The following is a 23,397-nucleotide window of genomic DNA, read 5'->3' as shown; positions in this document are numbered from 1 at the left end:
CATCACACTACCACACACACACACACACACACACACACACACACACACACACACGTACACACACACATGTACACACACATACATACAGACACACAAACACACACGTATACACGCATACACACATACACATGCACACACACATGTACACACACAAACACACATGTACGCGCATACACACACGTATACACACATACACACAATACACACATGTACACACACATACACACATACAGACACACAAACACACATATACACACATGTACACACGCATACACACACACACACACACACACATAGGGGCTTGAGAGATGACCTGGGTTCAGTTCTCAGCTCCTACATCAGGGTGCTCACAGTCACCTGAAATGCCAGCTCCAGGTGATCTCAGGCCTTCCTCTGGCCTCTCAGGGAGCCAGCACATCCCTGGTACACATAAATTCATGTAGACCCATGCATATACACATAAATTTGCAACACAAATTTAAAATAAATATAGAGATGTATTTTAGGCAGGGCAATAGTAGGTTCAAAGGTCTTGAGGTGGAGAAGCATGAGGCGTAGTCTGGGGAAAGCAATGGCACCCCTGCTGGGACATGCTGCAGCTGATTCCTGGAGCCTTCATGACACCCCATGCCTGGGCATGCCCACCCCTGCCTGGACATCTGGTCATATCAGCTCCACAGAGCCTGGACACCTGCTCACACCAGCTCCACACAGCCTGGCCAACTGCTCACACCAGCTCCACACAGCCTGGGCACATGCTCACACCAGCTCCACACAGCCTGGCCAACTGCTTACACCAGCTCCACACAGCCTGGCCAACTGCTCACACCAGCTCCACACAGCCTGGCCAACTGCTCACACCAGCTCCACACAGCCTGGCCAACTGCTCACACCAGCTCCACACAGCCTGGCCAACTGCTCACACCAGCTCCACACAGCCTGGCCAACTGCTCACACCAGCTCCACACAGCCTGGCCAACTGCTCACACCAGCTCCACACAGCCTGGGCACATGCTCACACCAGCTCCACACAGCCTAGACACCTGCTCACACCAGCTCCACACAGCCTGGACAACTGCTCACACCAACCCCATACCCCCACATATACTGGTTGCTTTTCTCTTCCCCCTTTCAGGCCTTTTCACTGTGGTCCATTAGCCCCACAGTATCCTCTACAGCCTTCTGTGACCCTCAGCAGGTACCAATTTGCTAATCGCATATTTGATATTTCCTCCCTAACCCTCAACCTTCAGTCTGTATCCTTTAGTGTTTGCAACCAGGACATTCAGGAATATGCCTGATGCCAAGTAAGGATTTGGTGGGAGAGCAGACCATGTTCCCAACTAAACCCTGTGACCAAGGCAACTTATAAAAGATGTTCAATTTGGGTTACAGTTTCAGACAGTTAGAGTCTATGATACTGGGACAAAAGAATAGCTGAGAGCTCATGTCTTAATCCACAACCACACAAAGCAGAGGGAGAACACTGGCAATTGCAAAAATCTTTTGAAACCTAAAAGCTCCCCCCGCCCCAAGTGATATGACCCCTCCAATAAGGCCACACCTCCTAATCCTTCCCAAAAAGTTCTACCAATGGGAAACCAATATTCAAATACATAGCCTATGGGGGCCATTCTCATTCAAACCACCATACCCCCTTGATTGGGCACATGTTGGTAGGGCTAGACATACACGGCCTCACCTCCAGGACCCTGGGCTGGCTGAGGCCTACAACCTTATAAATGATATGCTTGCCCACAGCACCTCCAGCAAAGTACAGTGCTCAGCACAAACCAGGGTCTTAGAGAGGAAGCGATCTGGTCCCAGGATAGCCCCACCACCAAGTGCATCAAAGAGAAGCAGACCTGAGTTCTGAGCACCTAGAAATTGCAAGCACCCAGCAGGAGCCTGGAGCAGAGGAACATAACCAGAGAGGGGCATAAAAGCCAGGGGAGGGCTGCAGCGTAGCTGAGATCAACATGCTCATTTCTGCTCTAATTGCTGTTTGCTTGCTTGCTTTGTAAGACAAATTGTGACTATGTAGCCCAGGCTGGACCCAAACTCAGCGTGGTCCTCCTACCTCCACCTCTCAAGGGCCAGGAGTACAGGTCTGAACTGCCACACCATACTGAGATCGTTTCTATTGAGTGTTTCTTTACTGCCCTACCAACTATATACAGGACCCCATGTTTGATCCAGGCACATAAACAAAAGGAACAGGGAGGCAGATCTCAAACATAAATGTGATGACACACGAACAAGCTAGGTAGATGCATGGTACTGTTTACAGTGTTGGTATTTACACTTAAATTTTTTCATAATGGCAAAACATAAACATGTATTTTTTTTTTTTTGGTTCTTTTTTTTCGGAGCTGGGGACCGAACCCAGGGCCTTGCGCTTCCTAGGCAAGCGCTCTACCACTGAGCTAAATCCCCAACCCAAAACATAAACATGTATTAAAGAGCCGGGCAATGGCGGCACATGCCTTTAATCCCAACAGCCTATAGGCAGAGACTATAGACTGAGTTCCGAGACAGCCAGGGCTGCAAGGGAAACCCTGTCTCAATAAAATATAGCAAAATGAAAATAAAATACTTGCCACTCCTATAATGGAAAGGAAGCCACAGAAACAGAGAAGGACAGGGGATGGGGCAGCAGACAGACCCAGGCACCCCTTCTCATGACTAAAGCCCAGACTTCTTTGCTATTCCTCAGCCCATAAATGTTTATAGGATACTGTCTGCCATAGAAATTCATCCCACGACCCCTGCCAACGCCAGCAGGCAATCATAGGCTGGTGAGGGAAGATACAGCCAGGGGATGAAGAGGGTGACTGTGGGCACACAGGAACTTGAGGGAAAGACCTGAACCAAACACACACACACACACACACACACACACACACACACGCGCGCGCGCGCGCGCGCGCGCGCGCATGCATACTCAGGCATAGGGACTAGACCTTCCTTGCCACCTCCAGCAAAGAAGCACTGCCCCAGTCATACTATGAGCACTGGCAGCCATGGAGGAAGAGTGAAGTGACCCTGTAGACCACGTAAACCGATGGCATGAAGCAACTGTGTAGACTGATGGCATGAAGTGACCATGTAGACTGATGGCAGAGAAGTGACCATAGAGACTGATGGCATGAAGTGACCATGGAGACTGTCGGCAAGAATGGCCAGAACACAGTAAAGGAAGGTGCATGATGCTATACAATGCAAGCCCCCCAGACTTGGCTTTATTTAAAGTCCCATACTTAGCAAAAAACAATCCGAGCACTCGGGAGGCTGAGGCAGGAGGATCATGAGTTTGAAGTCAGCCTGGACCTGGGCAAGTTCTAGCTACATAATGAAACTCTGACTCTAAATAAATAAAGAAACGAACAAATCAATCAAAGCAGAACACCAAGGGTCAGCGAAATGGTGCGAGGTGGGAGAAGTTGCCACTCAGGCCTGGCTGCCTGAGTTCAAAGCCCGGAAGAACCAATTCCCAAACACTGTGCTCTGACCTCCAGATATGCTGAGGCATGCATGGTCATGTGCACACACAACACACCACACACACACACAGGCATGTGCACATACACACACATATACCACAACCAACAACAATAATTTTAAATATAAATAAATAAAACCACCCAAACAACAATAACAATAATTTTACATATAAATAACACACACACACACCAAAAGAAAAAAAGAAACAAAGAATCAAAGAAAGAAATTAACAAAGAAAGAAATTAACAAAGAAACAAAGAAAGAAACAAAAAAAGACTTACCGTTAAGTATAAGAGTGTGTAAAACCTATGGGGGAGATTTCCTTCCAACCCTGCTCTAAAGAGTAAGTATTTTCTACCTGTAGGGTTTGGAGAAAGAAAGACCACTCCCACACACACACACACACTGACACTGTGTGTAGGAGGAAGCGGGTATCTTACAGTAACAGAGCAAAACATGAGACCCTTGGTTCCGCTGTTTGCAGAGGCTTAAGCAAAAATCTGCAGTGGTGGGAGACCTAGAACACTGTCAGGTCCTCCCCACCACGGGGCATTATACACCCACCAATGAGGACATTAAATTACCCACATCGGCAGTATTGGTAAAATGTCTCCACACACGTATAAGCCAAGGCCAAGCCCTATGTGCTCCGCTAATAAGAGAGTGAAGAACAGCTGGTGATCATGGTCAGTCAGCAGAGTGCTTGCACAGTGCCATCAGAGCCCTGGGTTCCATCCCCAGCATTCATAAAACTCCTGTCAGCCCAGGACTCGGAAGGCAGAGACAGGAGGATCAGAAGTCAAGGTGAGCCTTGGCTATGCAGCAAGTTCAAAGTCATGGTAGGGTAGGGAACAAGTAGGGGGTGGAAAGAGGAGAAGAGGAGAACCAGCTAGGGAGGAGAAGGGGGTACTCAAGAGTGACAGCCCTGGGACCTTCTGGAAGCTGGCCAGATCCCAGCCTAGATTGCACTGATGGCTGTATTGTGGCTCAGCCTATAATTAATCATTATGGTAACTACTTAAATATGTTGTGTCCATTATTTTTGAAGGCTTGGGATAGCAAGGAAGATCAACACAGCTTTTTCCTTCTGCGGACATATACTCCCAGCTCCCCAACCATATTCCCAGCCACTGTCCCTACTGTCCACTCTACCCTTACAGTCTTTTCCTGGTTTGGTTTGGTTTCAGAAGAGCCAGTGGGACCTTGACACTTGCTGGAATTCACAAGCTCTTTATCCTCTGCTCCCTCTCTACCTGTCAAAGGACATCTCTTGCCCCAAGCCAGATCTGCCCAAGCAAAACAAATACACAAGAGCCCCGACAGTGGGGAAGGTGTCAGGATGCCTGCATATCGTGCAATGTCACCCAACATCAGGACTCTAGTGATGAGCCCCCCCCACCCCCCCGAGCTCTGCTGTCTTCCGGTTCTCTGTGTGCCCGTTAGCTTTCTGAAGCTCAACAGCTCATAGCAAGAACAGAACACAGACTGTGCAGAAAGCACGCTCTAAAGCCACCACCTTGTTCAAACGTCATAGCTGCACCCCGAGAGGCTGGTATTAGAAGCTTCTGGAAAGGAAAGTGAGTCTTAGAACTTCAGATGTCTTCCTAGAGCGCCACCGCCGCCGCCGCCACCACCACCAAACGAGGCCACACAGATCAACACTGTGGCTGCTCTAAGAAGAGGAAGAGGTGGGCTCGCACGGCTGCTCAGAGCTGCGAAAGGGCTCGGCTACCTGGAAGAGCCTGCATGCAGCTTGTGATCGACGGTGGCTGCCCATGCGCGGACGGTGGGGCCTGTCTGTGTTTGACTAAAGTCAACACTTTGAGGGTGAGATTTCACATTAACAACCTGCCATCCCACCACAGGCCTGCAGAGCCTGAGTCAGCTGTGGGAGGCTCAACCCATCCACTCTCTCGCAGGCGTGTCCCAGCCCAGCAGGTCCCACCTTGAAGCTTGGGTTTGAAGTCATTTGTCCCCTAGCTGCAATCTACTTCTCTCTCCTCGGAACCCATCGACGCACAGTCTTGTTCCAAGGTCTGAAAACAACTTTGTACCTACAGAAAGAGGCCAAGATCCTAAAGCACAGGTCATGTCTGAACTGGGCTTCAATCCACCAGTACCAGCCCACTTCCAACTTAGGATGGTGTCTTACTTCAACACCAAGTCAACAGAAATGAGACCTCCCCCTAACCCCCGCTACAAGGCAAGCGTGTGCAACAAATCCAGAAGACAGGAGGAGGAGATGCCTTAGGGCAGCTGGGGGGTAGGGGGGAAGATCCAGACAAGCTCAGGACCAAGTGCCCTGTGGATAATTGTCTGATCAGGCAGGAGAACAAAGATACTCAAATAAGAGGCAGACAGTGGTCTCTGAAAAACCCCAGTGACCCTGAATTGTCTTAGCTACCTCAAGAATCTTCCTAGACAACCCCAACCAAGGCCCTGCTCACTGGGTGACTTCAGGAAGCTACCTACCGCCCTTGGAGACTCAAGTCCATCTGTAAAATGGGTAGACTCATCCATCAAGAAGTATTGGGATTTTTCAAGGGCCAAGGATCCGGTTAGTAAGTAATACCACGTAGCATGACGTCTGGTACTGAACAGGACACTGCATGTCCCCCACCCCTGCCCCATGACACCTCGGTGGGCAGATGTACATTCTATAACTGCTCCTTATGTGGTAGTGCATACATTAGAACACCCTAAAAGGTAGGTGCTGCTATGATTTCCTATCACACCCAAGAGGAAACCGAGGCACGCAAGACCTCGAACACAGGTAAGCATCGCCGGGAACAGCAAGAAGTCTGCCTCTAGAGCCTTGCTCTCTGTTTCACTGTAGAGCTAGGGATGGTTCTCCTACATGAGCTCAGGACGTGAGGTCCACTGAGCTCCACCATCACCCCAGAACACAGCTTGTAAGATGGGCAAGCCTTCTCCAACGCTGCCCTGGGGCCATAGCCCAGTTGGTAGAGCGCTCGCCTAGCATGCACATGCTAGGCCTTGGATTCAGTCACCTGGAGACAGACAGGTTTAGAAGTTCAAGGTTATCCTAGGCTACATGGTACGTTTAGGATCAGGCTAGGCTAGAGTAGGGACCCTGTCTTGACAACAACAAAGTTATAAGCCTTCTCTGAGGTCACCTGAGAGAGGGGTTCAAACCCTGTAATCTGGCTGGTGCCTTTTGAAGCAAGGACGGTGTATTTCCTCCTTTGGCCCATGGCTATTTTGCCATGCTCAAAGCCACACCGTTAAATTTCTTTACATCATCTGGGACCATCTCTCCCCAGCTCAGGGCCTCCCCCTTAATCACAACTGCCCTGGCCTTGGACATCAGTGTTCACCAACAAAAGTGGTGTCTTGAGAAAGGACAAGGAGGGCAAAGGACACCAGGTGTCAATAATCTGGCTACCCCGACATGGGCTGTCCCCTCAGCTGTGGTGTCACTCTTTAATTCTAGTTACTACTGTGTGTAGGAGTCCAGTGCCTTCGGTGCACCGTAACTCACAGTGTGCACTTAAGAGACAGACAAGAGGGTCGTGACCCAGCCCAATGCAGTCACGGCAAAGACGAGCCAGACCTGGAGTTTTCCGACAAGCCCAGGAATGCTCTTCTGCAGAAATAGAGGGGCTTTCAAAGGCTCACACCCCCAGGAGGCAGAAATAACAGCTTTTCTAGTTTGCTTTTGTTATCTCTGTATCATGTATGCTTTTCTTTCTTTCTTTTTTTTTTTTTTTTTTGTTCTTTTTTTCGGAGCTGGGGACCGAACCAGGGCCTTGCGCTTCCTAGGCAAGCGCTCTACCACTGAGCTAAATCCCCAACCCCTCATGTATGCTTATATGCCTAAGCATATGTGTATATCATGTGTGTGCACATGCTCACACATACGTGTGGGACAGCCAAAGGCTCACTTTCACTGTCTTTATCTGCTGCCACTCCCCACCTTAGTTTCTGAGACAGGGTCTCTCATCGGACCTGGAGCTCACACGTTCAGACAGCCTGGCTAGCCAGCACACCCCCAGAATTCTTTCATCTCTAACCCCTCAGTATTGGGTTTATAGGCCTGTGACACTGTCACTGGCTTTTTATGTGTGGGTATTGGGGTTTGAGCTCAGGTCCTCATGCTTATATAGTAAGCACTTTACCTACTGAGCCATCCCCCAGCCCTTCCCCCATTCTTTTGCATATATTTGTATGGTGTGTGTGTGTAAGATGTTAGGCATCTTCCTCAGTCACTCCACACTTCATTCCCTGAGGCAGGATCTCTCAGCTGAATACAGAGTTTGCAAGGACAGCTAGTCTAGCCAGCAGCTCACTCTGAGGACCTCTCCCCACCTCTGAGCATAGGAATTACAGACTCCTCCACCACATTCATCCGTCCACACGTCTGTAAGCATTAGGGATCCAAGTCCCGGGCCTGACACGTTCATAGCAAGCACATTGCCCACTGAGTCATCTCCCCAGCCCCAATCCTTCATTTTAAAACTAGGTCTTATTCTATAGCCCAGGCTAGCCTGGGGCTGAGACTGGCCTCAAAGTCGCTTGTGTTGGGATTACAATTGCCACCCTACCCAATAAGAACTTTACTACTTGAAGCCCACACCAGAGGGGGAAGAAAAATGAGACCTTGCCCCCAAGAGCACCCTCTCTATACCCCTACCCTCAGCTCACCCTGACCCTGATCCTGGGTAAGGCAGATGGTGACAGTTACAAGAAGGTAGAGCCTGGGCAATGTAGCGCCTGTCACCAGCTAAATTAAACAGTTCTGCAGCTGGTGCTAGCTTAACCACAGGACTCTGCCACGTGGCCATACAAGACTACCTTCAGAACACCAGACACTTGGCCTCAGAGAATAGACTATTCAAGTCTGGGGAGGCAGGGGGGCAGAAAAACCACGCCGGGACCAGCAATCGAGCTCCCTAGCAAGCACTGAACAAACCCAGAACACCCTGTCTCTGCCTCTCCACACTACCACATGCCCTGTGGCTTAAAGCAACAGGACTTTCTCATGATCCAGTTCCCAAGTGAAAGTCAGTCTTGTTGGGCTGAAGTCAGAGTTGCTTATGTTCTTTGTTCGTGAAGCTACCACCCTAGCCTTGTCCAGATTCCTTAATACCCAGCCCCATTCCGTACTCACTCCACCCTCTCCTCCTGTCCCCATGCCATGGCCCTCTGCTTGTCACCAGGCCTCTTGAGCACACACTGGATCTACCTGGATAGCCCAGGATCCTCTCCCAGCTCAGCCTGCCTCACTTGACTGCACACATAGTCTACCATGCCCGGAAACATCCCAGGGCCACAGGTTTTGGGGGGTTTGGGGCAGGAGGTTAACAGAAGTCACTATTCATGCCTACAACCTTCCCTGCCTGCAAGAGAGAAGAGGGCTTTGTCCCATCACCTCCCTGCTAGCCACGGTGATGAAGCTTCCAGGAACCAAGTAGAAGTTAGGGAGCAAGGTGAGAGGAGAAACGAAAACGGAAGAGAGTCAGAGATACTCCACACAAGAGTATCCACCACCTGTCAAGTACAGCGTAAGCCGCGGTTCCTACGTGCTGGGAGGTCTACTCTCATCTTCATCACTGTAACTCAGAGAAGTTATGGAGCCTGACCCAAGTCACACAGCTTGCCAATGGTAGGTTGGGGATTCGAACCTGAGCCTCTCTGACTGTCATTTTTTGTGATGCTCTGAGCCAAACGCTTGGATCTTTTCAAGTCCCTTGGGGATTCTTTTTGTGCCAAAAACTTCTTTGCAGAAAAAAAAAAAAAAAAAACCTTTCCTTCTGGGTAGGAGATTATGCAAAGCATTTGCCGCTGCCCCCACCGGCTTAGTGACTTAGAAGATGGTCTATTTTGGGGCTTTGTGCGCCAGTGACCCAAAGCTCCCCACCCTCTGCTGCGCCTTTCTCTACCCAGCCACTTCCTGAGGCTCAAATGAAAGGCTAGAGGGCCAGCCCAGCAAAGGCAGAATGCAGAACAGCTACCAAAGCCCCATCAAGTCCATTGGAAGATCAGGACCATCTCAGGACAAAAGCCAGCCATCTCAGAACAGATGGCGGCTGCCCAGGAACCTGTGACCCAGAGGAAGCCACAGAGCCATCCCCAAAGGCTGTGTACTTCTAGGTCGATAGCTCTAACACTATGCTAATCCACCCCCGCCTTCCAACATTCTCCTGTCAGGTTTTAGGGAGGGAGTTTGAGAGCAGAGATGCTGAATTGAACCATCTCTCGGACAAGAGATTTCTGGGTGTCTACAACAGTCAATTAGGAGGCCTCTAGAGGAGAAGCTCTGCCCCTTGGGACAAAGCAGGGTGGCTCCTTTTAAAGGTCTCTGAGTGAAGGGGAGGTCTTGTATCACCAGGAAACAGGCTTAGTTAATATGTGCTACGTGATCAAACTAGAGGGATGGGGCTATGGGGCAGGGTGGAGGAGTGGGGCTCTGATAATGGGTGGGCCACACAATATGACAGTAGTCAGGCTGCCTCGACCTCCGGGTAGCGAGGAGCTGTGTATGTGGTTGCCCTGCTTGCAGCCCTTCCTGGTTACCTGAAGGGCCTGACTTCTCTGAGGCCTCCACTACAGTTTGGAGTAGCTAGCCTCACAGCCGTAGATAAAAGCCTAATATTATGCTACCAGCCCCAGCCGCCACGCAGTTAGCATGTGCACCCAAGCGTGGGCTGTGCACAATCTGGTCCCTCAGATCTTAACTCACTCCATCCCCACGGCGATCTGATAAAGCGGTCCACGCTGTCCCGTTTTATAGCATGCCCAAGCTCGTCCATGAGTGTGTCTTCAGACCTTGGGATGCTCCGCAGTCGTGGGGAAGACCGCCTCCCTTCCATTAGCTGGTCTATAGATAGCTGGGAGCCCAAGAACGAGTAGTAGAAGGCCGTTCTTTTTTTTTTTTTTTCCGGAGCTGGGGATCGAACCCAGGGCCTTGCGCTTCCTAGGCAAGCGCTCTACCGCTGAGCTAAGTCCCCAGCCCCTAGAAGGCCATTCTTGACACCAACTTTGGGCCTCCGCATGACCTTACACACACATGCACACATGCCTACACATGTGGACTCACACATACTCACATACAACACGCACATATGAAATGAAGAGGGAAAAGAGAATTGCGTGTCCCCCGAGCGAAAGCCATTTAAACGCTAACTCCCATGATGCTCCTCTACTTCTCATTGCTCCCCTGAGCCAGAGACATGGTTTGGGCAGCCCAGAGTTTCCTTGGAAACTCAAGACAAGGGCATCCTCACACAACCTATTCTAAACACTTCTTCTACCCACAGTGCCAGCCAAGCCTCCCACATCTAGGGAAGGGTGTTCCCCGGCTAGTTGGCTCTGGACTGGCCTTCCTCCAGGGCACAGAAGCTTCTAGAAACATAGCCCCCTGATGAACACATAGAACTGCAAATTACCTCAGCAGAGAGGTGTCCGAGGCCAGGGGAGCAGGGGCGCATCGAGGGGTATTGCCTCCTCTGCTCCGTGTGTATCACATGCTGCTCATGTGACAATTTAAACAGCAAAAGCAACGAATAGCCCTTCCCGAGATCTGACTGAAGGAGGGAGACATCTGCCCACACAGATGTGTAATTATAGGATGACCAAATCCCAAAGAAAAGGCAAGAGACAAACAGTGGAGCAGGCAGGAGAATAAAAGTAAAGGGCAACTGAGCCTTGGGCCCTCTCAGGCAGAAAGGGCCTCCCTGATGAGAAGCCCTGAGGCTCAGAGGGCTGTGGTAATAGCCAAACACAGAAACCCCTGCGTCCCCACAACAGCCCCGAGAAGCAGGTGTTGCAACCTTCAGAGAGCAGACCAGGCATGGCAGCCACAGAGAGGAAGTGTTGGAGCCTAGGTCCCATGAGGGGAAGGACCAGAAAGGAGATGACAACCAGGTCTCTTGATGTCCTTCCCTCCCAACACAGGACTTCAATCTCCTCTCAGCTTCTAGGCCTCGTGCAAGCCCCCCATTTCTACCAAGGACACAGGTCCAACAAGGCTAAATCCCGTGTGATCCTTAGCGGCCTAATGCTTTCAAAGCCTGCCTGGGGTAATTCGATCCTGACTCAAAATAAATGGGCTGGGGAGATGGCTCGGTGACTGGGAAGACCTGAGTTCAGGTTCCCAGAGTAAGGCAGACAAAACAGAAAGACGACGTGACCCTCCGGCCAGCAGTTTAGCCAACAAACCACAAGCAGATGAATCACAGAGAAGGGCATCCGTCAGGTGTCCTCCCGCCGACCGTAACACAGACGGGCGCACCCATTCACACAAGCATGCGCATCACACGCTAAAAAAAAAAAAATAAATAAAAATAAAAAAAATAAAAAAGAAGCACATTGTGTTTGTTTCAAAGAGGGAGAGAAAGAACATAAAGTTGGGTGGGTAGGAGGTAAGGAGGATCTGGAAGGAATAAGGGAACAAGGGGTATATACTCAAACTATATTATAACAAAATGTAAAAAAAAAAAAAAAAAAAAAAGTAATGAGAGAAGATTCATGGTGCCTTCTCTGATGCTCCACATATGGCATCAGTGTCTTGAAGGACAGGTTGAGGCCTGGAAACTTCTGAGCAGCTTGTTTACCGAGGCAAAACCAAAACAAAACAAAAAACAAAAAACCTGACACTGGATCCAAAACCACTTCAAAGCCCCACGAGATGGGGATAAATAGCAACTCCCAGGTCAGCAGTGGACAAGGAGGCCACCGTGAGCCACTGAAACACAAAGGACATGGCTGCTACCTCCTTATGTACACCACCAAAACTCCTCAATTTGTGCTCTCCTCGATTTTGCGACCCACTTTCGCCACTCAGAGGACAAGACAAAAGCGAAACTATAACTCAGAGCCCAAACCTCAAGAAAGCTTCAGGCCCTCTGTCTACTGTCTACTCCCTAGGAGCACAGGGTCTTGCCCCGGCCATTTGAGAAAGCCCACTGGACGGCTGCAAAGGCAGAGACCATGTAAAGAACAAGATATTCCAGCTACCACTACTGATCAGTACCGGGTTCCCAGTCCCCCACCACACACACCCTCCCATCACAAAGGTCCTAAGCACTGTCTTCTAGACAGCCCTAAAACAGTAAAATCAAGCCCTGGTTAGCTGCTCCTGGCTACCATGGTCTCCACCATGACAACCATCCCTGTGGCTGGTTTGCCTGAGAGGACACGGCAGAATGACCCACGGTTTCTATTGTCACGTATCCTCCGCCCCAGCCTTCAGCAGACTGTGTCTGGGTGAGGGCCTTCAGCTAACACCAGTGAAGACACAGACACATCTGCCCACTGAGCCCTCCTGAAATCCTTGGCCACGGAGGGGCTGTTCTGAGCCTGTTATTTGATGGGTTTTTGCTAGGATGCACAAGAAAATTGATACCATTCCCAATTTGTTCCTAGACCCAAGGACACATTCTCCTCCAGGGTGACCGACATGAACACTGGCCTTGCCCTGGACCCCAGAGAAGCAAAACCATCCTCTAAGGATGGTCCTGACCATGGAGATTCTCAGATGGAGGGCTGAGCCCAGTGGTTCCCACACCAGGTCTCTGGTTTTCCTACCGGCACATGAGGTGGGTACCGCTGTGCCACCACTCTGCTGACGCTTTTCCTGAGAAAGGTAAAAAAAAAAAAAAAACTCCCCAGGGTCCCCCTAAAGCAGCAGCCAGCCATCACCCTCGTTTTCACTATGACACACTTACAATGTCTGCTTGCTTGTCACCAACCAAGGAAGGGTAAGGCGCACTGTAAACACCATGAGTCCGACCGTCAGTTCCTAGGCTTCTTGGTGGTGATGGTTAGTCAATAGTTAAGTGAATGGTGTAAAGAAGGAGAGAAGGAAGGGCAGAGGAAGGCAGTGTGCTGAGACACTGGTTAAACGGTAAAACCGGGGCCAGTGAGATGGCTCAGTGGCTAAAAGATACTTGCAGCTAGACCTGACAAACCTGAGTTTCGTCTGTAAAACCCACTGCTAGAAGCAAAGAATTGACCACTTCAGGTTATCCTCTGACCTCCAAATGTACACTAAGGCATGCTTACATCAGCACAAGTGCACACATACACACACACACATATACATACACACACACATACATACATACACACATACATACACACACAAATACACACACAAATACACACATACACACACATACACACACAAACATATACACACATACATACACACACATACACACACACATACATACATAGACACACATACACACACATACACACACACATACACACACACAAACATACACACACACATACATACATACACACATACACACACATACACACATACACATACACACACATACACACGCGTACACATACACACACATACATACATACATACATACACACACACACACACACACACACATACAAACATACATACGCACACACAGAGGGGTGACAATGCCCGCCTGTAATCCCAGCACTAAGAAGGATACTGAGTTCCAGGCCTTCATGAGTTACAAAATTAGACCCCTGACTCAAAAAAAAAACCCAAAAAACAAATAAGCAAAATCAGTGGATTTTGAAGAGTTAGACCCCCAAAACAATTATGTAAAATGTTAATGGGACAGGGAGATGGCTCAGTGGTTAGAGGATCAGGGTTTGATTCCCAGCGTGTAAATGGTAGGACCATAACCACCTATAACTCCAGTTCCAGGGGAATCTTCTGACCTCTATGGGCACACAGACATACATGCAGACAAAACAGTCATATGTATAAGATAAATAATTCTTTTTTTAAAAAAAATTAAATGTCTCAGGGCTAGAGACATTGATTATCAGCCCCTGTTGCTCTTGCAAAGTCCCTGGTTTAATTCCCAAAACCTACATAATAGCTCACAGCCATCTGTAGCTACAGTCTTAGGCTATCTGATGCCCTCTTCTGACCTCAGCAGGCACCAGGCACGCACAGGGTGCACATACACAAGAAAAACACTCACACCTATAAAATAATACTTTTTAATCTAATGCTTCATTAATTATGTACATATGTTAAAATAGCACTTTAGTTATAGTGAATTAAATGTAACATATTTAGTTTCATTCACTATGTCTTTTTTTTTTCTTTTTTTCAGAACTGGGGACCGAACCCAGGGCCTTGCGCTTGCTAGGCAAGCGCTCTACCGCTGAGCTAAATCCCCAACCCTAACTAGCGGTTTTTAAACTGCACACATGACCTACACTGGGGTCATCTAAACATCGCTGGCCCAGAAGTGGCAGCATATGGCTTCAACAGGATAAAAAGGCAGGGAGGGGGAAGGGGGCAGGAAGGGAGTTCAGATCTTTGGCCCACTTTTAATTGGGTCATCTGTCCTCTGTTGAGTTTCGAGCTCTTGTTTTGGATACAGATCCTTTGTCAGCTGTGTTTTGTCAACATTCCTTCCCAACCTGGAGCTTGTCTTTTCTAGCTCTTAATCTAAAGGTTTGGGACCACAAGGTGACCTGGGACAACTGTCTGATGTAGTTACCCGGAGAGCCTGGTGACTTTGTTGGGTCCCTCAAGATCACTCTATGGATCAGTAAAATGGGTAAGAGAATCGCAGGCTGGGGGTGATGCCTACACACTACACCAGAGTATCCATACATATCACATAGTTACAGGGGCCCAGGTGACAGGGGCCCAGGTGACAGGGGCCCAGGTGACAGGGGCCCAGGTCACAGGGGCCCAGGTCACAGGTGCCCAGGTGACAGGGGCCCAGGTGACAGAGGCCCAGGTGACAGGGGCCCAGGTGACAGGGGCCCAGGTGACAGGGGCCCAGGTGACAGGGGCCCAGGTGACAGGGGCCCAGGTGACAGGGGCCCAGGTCACAGGGGCCCAGGTCACAGGTGCCCAGGTCACAGGTGCGGGGGTAAGCCTGTCAACTCATGGCAGCTGCTCCATCAACTCCTCCAAAGTACTTCCCTACCTCAAGCACACTCATGTCCTAGTCCTTGTAAGACATTTTCCTCCCTCTTCTCAGGAACGCTGATCAAATGGCAGGCAAAGGAACTTGGGGTGGGGGTGGGGGCATTTAAGAAATAAGTAGACATCTTTGGTCATATAGGAATGAGGTCTGTATTGGTCACTAAACAGATACCCCGAGCTGAAACACCAGACCTGGCAATAAGGGAACTCTATGCCACACCTCCGCCGTGATATCCGAAGTTGAACATTCATTGAGCAAACAAAGGCAGGCTGGCACCTGCAAACACTGCACCGCTGTTGGGGCCGAGGGTGTAGTTCAGTGGTAGAGCTACGTGTGTGTACGTGTGTGTGTCTGTGTGTGTGTGTGTGTATGTGTGTGTCTGTGGGGGGGGGAGGTATTGTCCCCTTAAAGATCAGATGTAGGGCAAGAGTGTCTTATAACTTAGAAGCCAAGCCCCTGCCTAGCATATATAAGGTTCTGAGCTTAATTCCCAGCATCAAACAAAAGAAACCAGAGAGGGATGGAGTTACTCTCAATTCACATCCTCTCCCTCTCTCTATCTGCCCCACCTACCATGTATAGAGGTCAGAGGGCAACCTCGGGCATTGGTCCTGGCCTTCCCTCTTTGAGAGTCTCTTGTTCTCAGCTATACTGAGAAGAAGAAAAAAAAAAAAAAAAGCTAGCATGCCTGTGGTTTGTCACTTCCCTTCTCATCCCCAAAATACTGGGATTACAGGTTACGGTGCCCAGTGGATTCTGGGGACTTGAACTCAGGTCCTCACACTTGTGCAGCAAGCACTTTTTACCCATGGAGTCATCTCCCCAGCCCAGAACTCATGCTCCACTGTGCCATGCTCATATCCATGTGCTCTGTGCTCACACTTCCAGAATATTCTCATCAACTCCATTGTGAGCACCGCATCTGTGAAAGATGGCCGCCCTGGGGCCCAAGAAGGTTAAAATAAAAACAGAATCCCCCTGCTGTAAGCAGTGGTTTAGCTGTAAAGACTGTTGGTTTTAAAAACTGTACAATAGCTGGGCCTGGTTGTTAGCCCCTCTCCTTACCCTTTATCCACACAGCAGTGGTAGCACAGGCCTTTAATCCCAGCACTCAGGAGGCAGAGGCAGAGGCAGAGGCAGGTGGATCTCTGTGAGTTTGAGGCCAGCCTGGTCTACAGAGTGAGTCCAGGACAACCAGGGCTCTGTTACCCAGAGAAACCCTGTCTCAAAAAACAAAACAAAACAAAACAAAAAAAGTAATATAATAAATTATCTGGGGTGGCAGGGACTGAGGCCTGAACCCATGGCTTAGTACATACTAGGAAAGAAAGCACTCTAACCACTGAGCTATATCCCCGCCCATTTTAAATGTATCTGTGTAGTGGGGGTGGGGCTGGGAGGTAGGAGGTGCTTGCCCATTCAGATGTGTGTGGAGACCAGATACCCAGACACTGACCCTAGGATGTGTTCCTCAGTAGCTCCTACCCACTTATTTATTATGTATGTATGTATGCATGTATGCATGTATGTATGTATGTATGTATGTATGTATGTATGTATGTATGAATTTTACTTTGGAGTCAAGGTCTTTCACTGAACCTGCCCACTCCTTATAACGGTTGACATAGGATCTTACTAAGTTGTCCAGGCTGGCCTTGAACTCACTCTGAAGCCCAGACAAGCCTGACCCTTGTGAGCCTCCTGCCTCGGGCTTCTGCATGCAATGGTGGGGTTGAGCTTCAGAACCACAGTGCTAAAGCAAAGCGGCCAGGGGCAAAAGATCACACAAGGAAGGATTTCCTTATATGAAATGTTCATGGTACACACAACATGTTAGAGACCCTTGTCACCAACACTGGGTAGAAGTGACACCAGAGCTAAGGGATTCCAAGGGGAAAGGATTCAAAATGTCCTAAAATTAACTGTGATCATGTTTGCAGACCTCTGGACTCACCACCAGATGCTTCAGGCAGTGGTGGCACACACCTTTGATCCCATCACTCAGGAGGCAGAGGCAGGTGGATCCCCAAGTTTGAGGCCAGCCTGGTCTACAGAATGAGTTCCAGATAGCCAGGACTATACAGAGAGACTGTGTCTCAAACACACACACACACATATACAGACACACACATACACATAAACACACACACACATAAACACCTGCGCCTACACACACACACCTGCACCTCTGCACCTATATATATGCACACACACAGACACCTACTCACACAGACATACCTATACACATATATACACACATATACACTTACAGACATACCTACAAACACATATACACACACACCTACATATACGCACACAAACATATATATGTACATGCACACACATATACCTACAGACATGCCTACACACACATACACCTACATACACACTTACATACACACATACCTACATATACACACACATCCTTAAATATACACACACCCCTACATACACACACTTACACACTACACTCCTACATATCACACACACTTCTATATACACATAACACACATACATACATATATACACATACTCACATACACACACATACATATATACACACACCCCTACAAATGCACAAGCTAAATAAATGTAAAAAAAGATTCAGTGGTAGTTGGAGGATAATTTGAGAAGATGTTCTAGTCTGAGCTGGGGGGACTGTGATCTAACAACATACATTTATCAAGCTTCTCCTGTGAGCCAGCGAGGCCAAAGCTACACCCACTCCACTGTGTGTGGCCCACTTTCAGAGAAGCCCTTTCCTTCCCAGACCAACCCTCACTGAGATTGATGCCCTTCCCAGGTAGTCCCAGGTTAGGTCAACTTAACAACTAAAATTCACCCCCAGGGGCCAGTGATGTGGCTCAGCAGGTAAAGGTGTCTGCCACTAAGCCTGAAGATCTGAGTTTGATCACAGAGGGTGGGAGAAAAAATTACCCAAGTCACCTTCTAATCCCTTCCCATGTGCCATGGCAGGTTGACATGTATACACACACACACACACACACACACAAACTCTCACACACACATACTCACACACATATGCACATACATACACACTCACACACACTCATATACTCACACACACTCACACAAACATACACACATTCACACACACACTCACACACACACATACACACAAACTCTCTCACACACACACATATACACATACATACATACACACTCACACACACTCATATACTCACACACATTCACACAAACATACGCACATACACACACACACACACACACACACACACACACACACTCACACACACACATTCAGGACTGTCCTGAGTTCCCTCAAACCACATCTCTAACCCTGAGGAGACTGGAAAAGCATCTGCTTCCCAGACCTGACATGTGGATTGAAAGAAAGGCTGAGCCAGCCACCTCAGCTACAGGAAAGTTTCCAAAGTTTCCCCATCCTCCATACTGTCTAGCTGGTGCTAAGGTAGGCTCTGAAACTCTCTAGTCAAAAGGAGCCTGCTCAGTCCTGAGGTTTGACGGCCTGGGCCAGAACAAACACCTGACTGCAGCAAGCATGGTTTGCTCCACTGCAGGCCTCTAGAAGCCGAAACCTGCGCCCTGGCAAGGGTGGATGATGAGGCAGGAGGGGGGCGGAAGGTACAAGTCTCCTTAGGAAAACTGACCACATTGCCCATGCCCACCACACAGCTGTGTTTAGAAACCTATCCAATGAAAACCACAGAGAATTTGCCTAAGTTTTAGCTATCAAAAAAAAGTTTCCAGAAACAATATTTGATGTAGGAAAACATGGGATCACATAATGAGCCAAAAAGTAGACGCTGGTTTAAGAAACGAACTTTAAAAGCTAGATTTATTTAAATCAACATGGGAGGAAGACGGAAGCGAGGAAAATTTTTTGCTACCAAAAATTGACAGGCCAGGTCTAGCACACGAATTTGTTGAAGGAAATATGTTTAAAGTATTAAGGAGCCAGGAGAGGCCTCAATGAGTAGAGCGCTTGCCACGAAATCGTGAAGTACCCGAGTTCAGATAACCATCACATGGGGGTTGGGGGAGGGGGTGGCGGTTGGATTGCGCCTGCCAGGGAGAGGGAGAATCCCTGAAGCTCACAGGCAACCAGCCTAACTGCATCAGCCAGGTTCAGTGAGAGACTCTGCCTCAAGAAAACACAGTAGAAAGTAATTAAGGAAAACCCCCCAAAGTCCTCTGACCTCTATGCATGCATGTGCACGCACACACACACACACACACACACACACACACACACACGACCATAAAAAGATTTAATACAGGCTGGAGAGATGGCTCAGTGGTTAAGAGCACTGACTGCTCTTCCAGAGGTCCTGAGTTCAATTCCCAGCAACCACATGGTGGCTCACAACCATCTGCAATGAGATCTGATGCCCTCTTCTGGTGTGTCTGAAGACCGCTACAGTGTACTTATATATAATAAATAAATCAATCTTTTTTAAAAAGGTTTAATACTAAAGCTTCTGATGTGTACATAAACAATGTTTGAGGGCTATATATTAGCCAGAGTTTTGTTGTTGTTGTTTTTAAATTGAAAGACAAAACATGTTGTCGATTAAACTTTCATTTTGAGGAGTCAGGATGTTACCATGTAGCACTGGCTGACTTGGTACTATCTAGACTCAGCTGGTCTGATACTATGTAGACTTTCAGTGATCTTCCGGCCTCTGCTTCCCAAGTGCTAGGATTACAGGTACAGGAATGGTCACTACTGAATCGCCATGCTGTTTTGTAGGGAGGGAGAGGTATATGCAAGACCTAGCTGTATTTTTATTTGACTTCATAAGAATGAGAAAGGCTTATCCGCACTGGTCAAGAGAACACAGTAGTTTCCGTTCTGGTCTAACGAGTGGGTGAAGACAATTCAAATTTTTCATCTCACAGCTCTGAGCACGACCGGTTCTCCGTGAAGGCTCAGAAATTAGTTCCCGTGATGCCTCCAGTGTTTAGAAACCACCTGCATTCCTTGGCTCGTGGCCCCTTTCTTCAAAGCCAACAAAATACCATCTGCTTCTCCCTCTCAGACATTGACCTTCCCACTTCTAAGAACCCTTGGGATTACATCATCCTAGCTCCATCACCCAGGATCACTGTGGCATCCAAGATCAGTCGCATAATCCCCTCTGCAAAGAGCCAGGTAGGGCAAGACAGTCAAAGGTTCCAGGGCTTAAAGCATGGGCTTCTCCTGGGAGAGGGCTTTAGAGAGTTACTGCTGTGAACTCAATAGCATCTTACTCACCTTGGGTCACATATCAAGCACTAGCTCATGATGTGGGTGGGACAATCAAACTCCCCTAATCCTCCTGACATCACACAGGTGGGCATCAAAACATCCCATTTTACAGGTGGGAACAACAAGCCCATGGACAGAATCTCTTAAACCGAAGGGCCAAGAGTTTAAGGCAGCCAATCAGGTCCTGACTCACTTTCCTTTTCTTCCTACACACTGATTAGCTCTAGGATCACAAGGATGCTAGGCAAGTGCTCAAACACTGACCCATAACCCAGCCATTCCTCCCTTTTGTAGTATTTATTTTGTGTGCATGCCTGTGGCACCCAGGCATGCCACGGTATACCAGTGGAGGTCAGAGGGCACCCTGGGGAAACTAGTTCTCTTGTCCCAACACGTGGGTACCACACAACCCACATTGTCACATTTGACAACAGTCCCTTTATCCACTGAGCCATCTCACCAGCACAAGCTGTGACTCTGCCCCAACACACACTTCTTAAAAATTTCTATTTTGCGACAACCTTGATATGGCTGCCCAGACTGGCCTTGCATTTACCGTGTCTCTTGTTGGTCTTGGTTTTGTTTTATTTTGAGGGGAGGAGGAGAATGGTCTTATGTAGCCCAGGCTGCCTCAAGAATGGAGCTGGTCAGATGCTCCTGCCTCCATTTACCAAGTGCTAGGTTAAAGATGTGGTGTGAGCTACCACACCCAGCTTTGAACTCACTGTGGCCCAGGCAGGCCTTGAACCCGTGATCCTCCTGAACAACTGGGACAACAGGCCAGGGGGAGAGAGCCCAGTGCCCTCAGGCCTGCCTAAGCCCTGCTCTACAGCGTGAAGCATCTACTCCATATGGAAACTAATTCATAATTATGCAACCAAAGAGCCACGAAACGGGAGAGGACATATCTGGAGTATATCATAAAAGATAGCATCTTGTGAAAAAGCATATAGAGATCTTACATTTTGAAAGGAAACAAACAGGGGAGGTCTGGTTTGGGCATCTCCATACCTTCTCCCGGGTGGCGTAGTAAGTGGATGTTCTCGCCCAGATCTAGTTTTAAATGCACCTACGGATGAATTCTCGAAATGTCTCTGCAGCAGACCCCCCTTTGGGTCCGGGTGGGTTTGGTTTGTTTCACTTAGGGATGATAAAGCCAAGTAAAGAGGTCGCTCTGAGATCTACAACCACAGTAAACCCTCAGGACACCAGGCCTGGTGCTTCTTGTAACTGAGAGACATTTGCCTTCTCCACACAGTCTGGATGGCTCTCCAAGGGTGAGGTTTGCTGCAGTCTGCAGATGCTGCAGAAACAAGAGAGGCCTCAGCTCCTGACCCAGCCTCCCCATCTTCTCCTCGTCCCCCCTTCTTCCTCTTCCTCCTCCTCTTCTCCCTCCTCCCCTCCTCTTCCTCTTCCCCCTCCTCTTCTCCTTCCTCCTCTTCTTTCTCCTCCCCTCCTTTTCCTTCCTCCTCTTCCTCCTCCCCCTCCTCTTCCTGTTTCTCTTCCACCTCTTCCTCCTCCTCTTGTTTCTCCTCTTCCTCTCCCCTCCTTTTCTTCCTGCTCCTCTTCCTCCTCCTCTTCTCCCTCCTCTTCTTCATCTTCTTCCTCCTCCTCTTCCTCCTCCCCTCCTCTTCCTACTCCTCTTCCTCCTCCTCTTCAGGAGGTGGAGTGCTGGCTAGCCCCTCCTCCTGTTAAGGCAATGTTGCTACTTTCTTTTCTACAGATTACTAAATTCCCATTTTCTTCTTTCTCAGGATAGATTCCTTCACACCAGCACTTCACCACCACCACCCCCCAAAATGCCCGCCCACCCATGACCACCAGCTCAACTTTGAAGGGCAAGCTGCAGCTCCCCAACCCCTCTTGCTGGTGCAGAGATGTGCACCGAATGGACCCCACCTGGAGTTGGGCTGAACCAGCCACAACCTGTGCACACCCACTGCTGGGTCTCAGAACAGCCCAGGCCTCCCTGGCCTATGGAACGAAGGAGGCAAGGAGCCAGGCTGCCCATCAGCACACAGCCCCACGTCCTAGGCCTACTCTGGCAAGACCCTCAGCTTGGCCACAGAACAGCAGGGAGCAGACCCTACCAACACGTGTAAGCTACACCCGGGGCCGGCTCCACATCTCACGCACCGGCACCTGCTAGTGACCCGGTGTTTTAGCCACCCACCTGGGAGAACCCTCCATCTGCTCTGTTACAAACATTCGCAAAATCATTCCCATGACACCTGGGGGACAAACATGCTCTCCTGGCAATACCAATAAGAAACGGAAGTTCCAGAAGCTGTGCATGGTGGCACAAGCCTGTAATCCCAGCATCCGGGGAGTAGAAGCAGGATGAGCTCTACCGGTTTAGCGGCACCATGAACTAACTACCGAGGAAGACTCGGTAGTTAGTTCATGGTGCCGGAAGACTCGGAGAGGGAGGGAAGAAAAGAGGAGGGAGAGAAGGGGGAGGGGAGGCCGAAACAGAATCACATTGCGTGGGAGAAGAGCCACAGCTCAAGAGTCACTGTCTGTCTCTGAAACCCAGATACTGATTCATTCAGGGAATCAAGGATACATGCAGGTTCTTTTCCTGGTTGGTTTATTGTGTAGATAAACTGGTGGGGGTTGCACTCTCCCCTCCAAACACACTGTCTCTTCCCCGCCAAGCCCACACTGCAGAGTAAGGCATGGCCCTGAGCCCCAGCACGGCCCACAAGCAGAGCAGTTGGCACC

The 23,397-nt window shown here is 49.1% G+C and overlaps 1 protein-coding gene across 2 annotated transcripts in view; it reads right to left on the bottom strand.

The window, feature by feature from the left end:
- Plcg2 (phospholipase C, gamma 2) overlaps positions 1-23,397 on the bottom strand; it is a 136,731-nt gene that overhangs the window by 100,398 nt on the left and 12,936 nt on the right.

This window comes from Rattus norvegicus, chromosome 19, assembly GCF_021556685.1.
Source record: "Rattus norvegicus strain SHRSP/BbbUtx chromosome 19, alternate assembly SHRSP_T2T, whole genome shotgun sequence".
NCBI lineage: Eukaryota > Metazoa > Chordata > Mammalia > Rodentia > Muridae > Rattus > Rattus norvegicus.
Note: the sequence above shows the minus strand (reverse complement) of the source record. Positions and strands in the feature narration are given on the sequence as shown.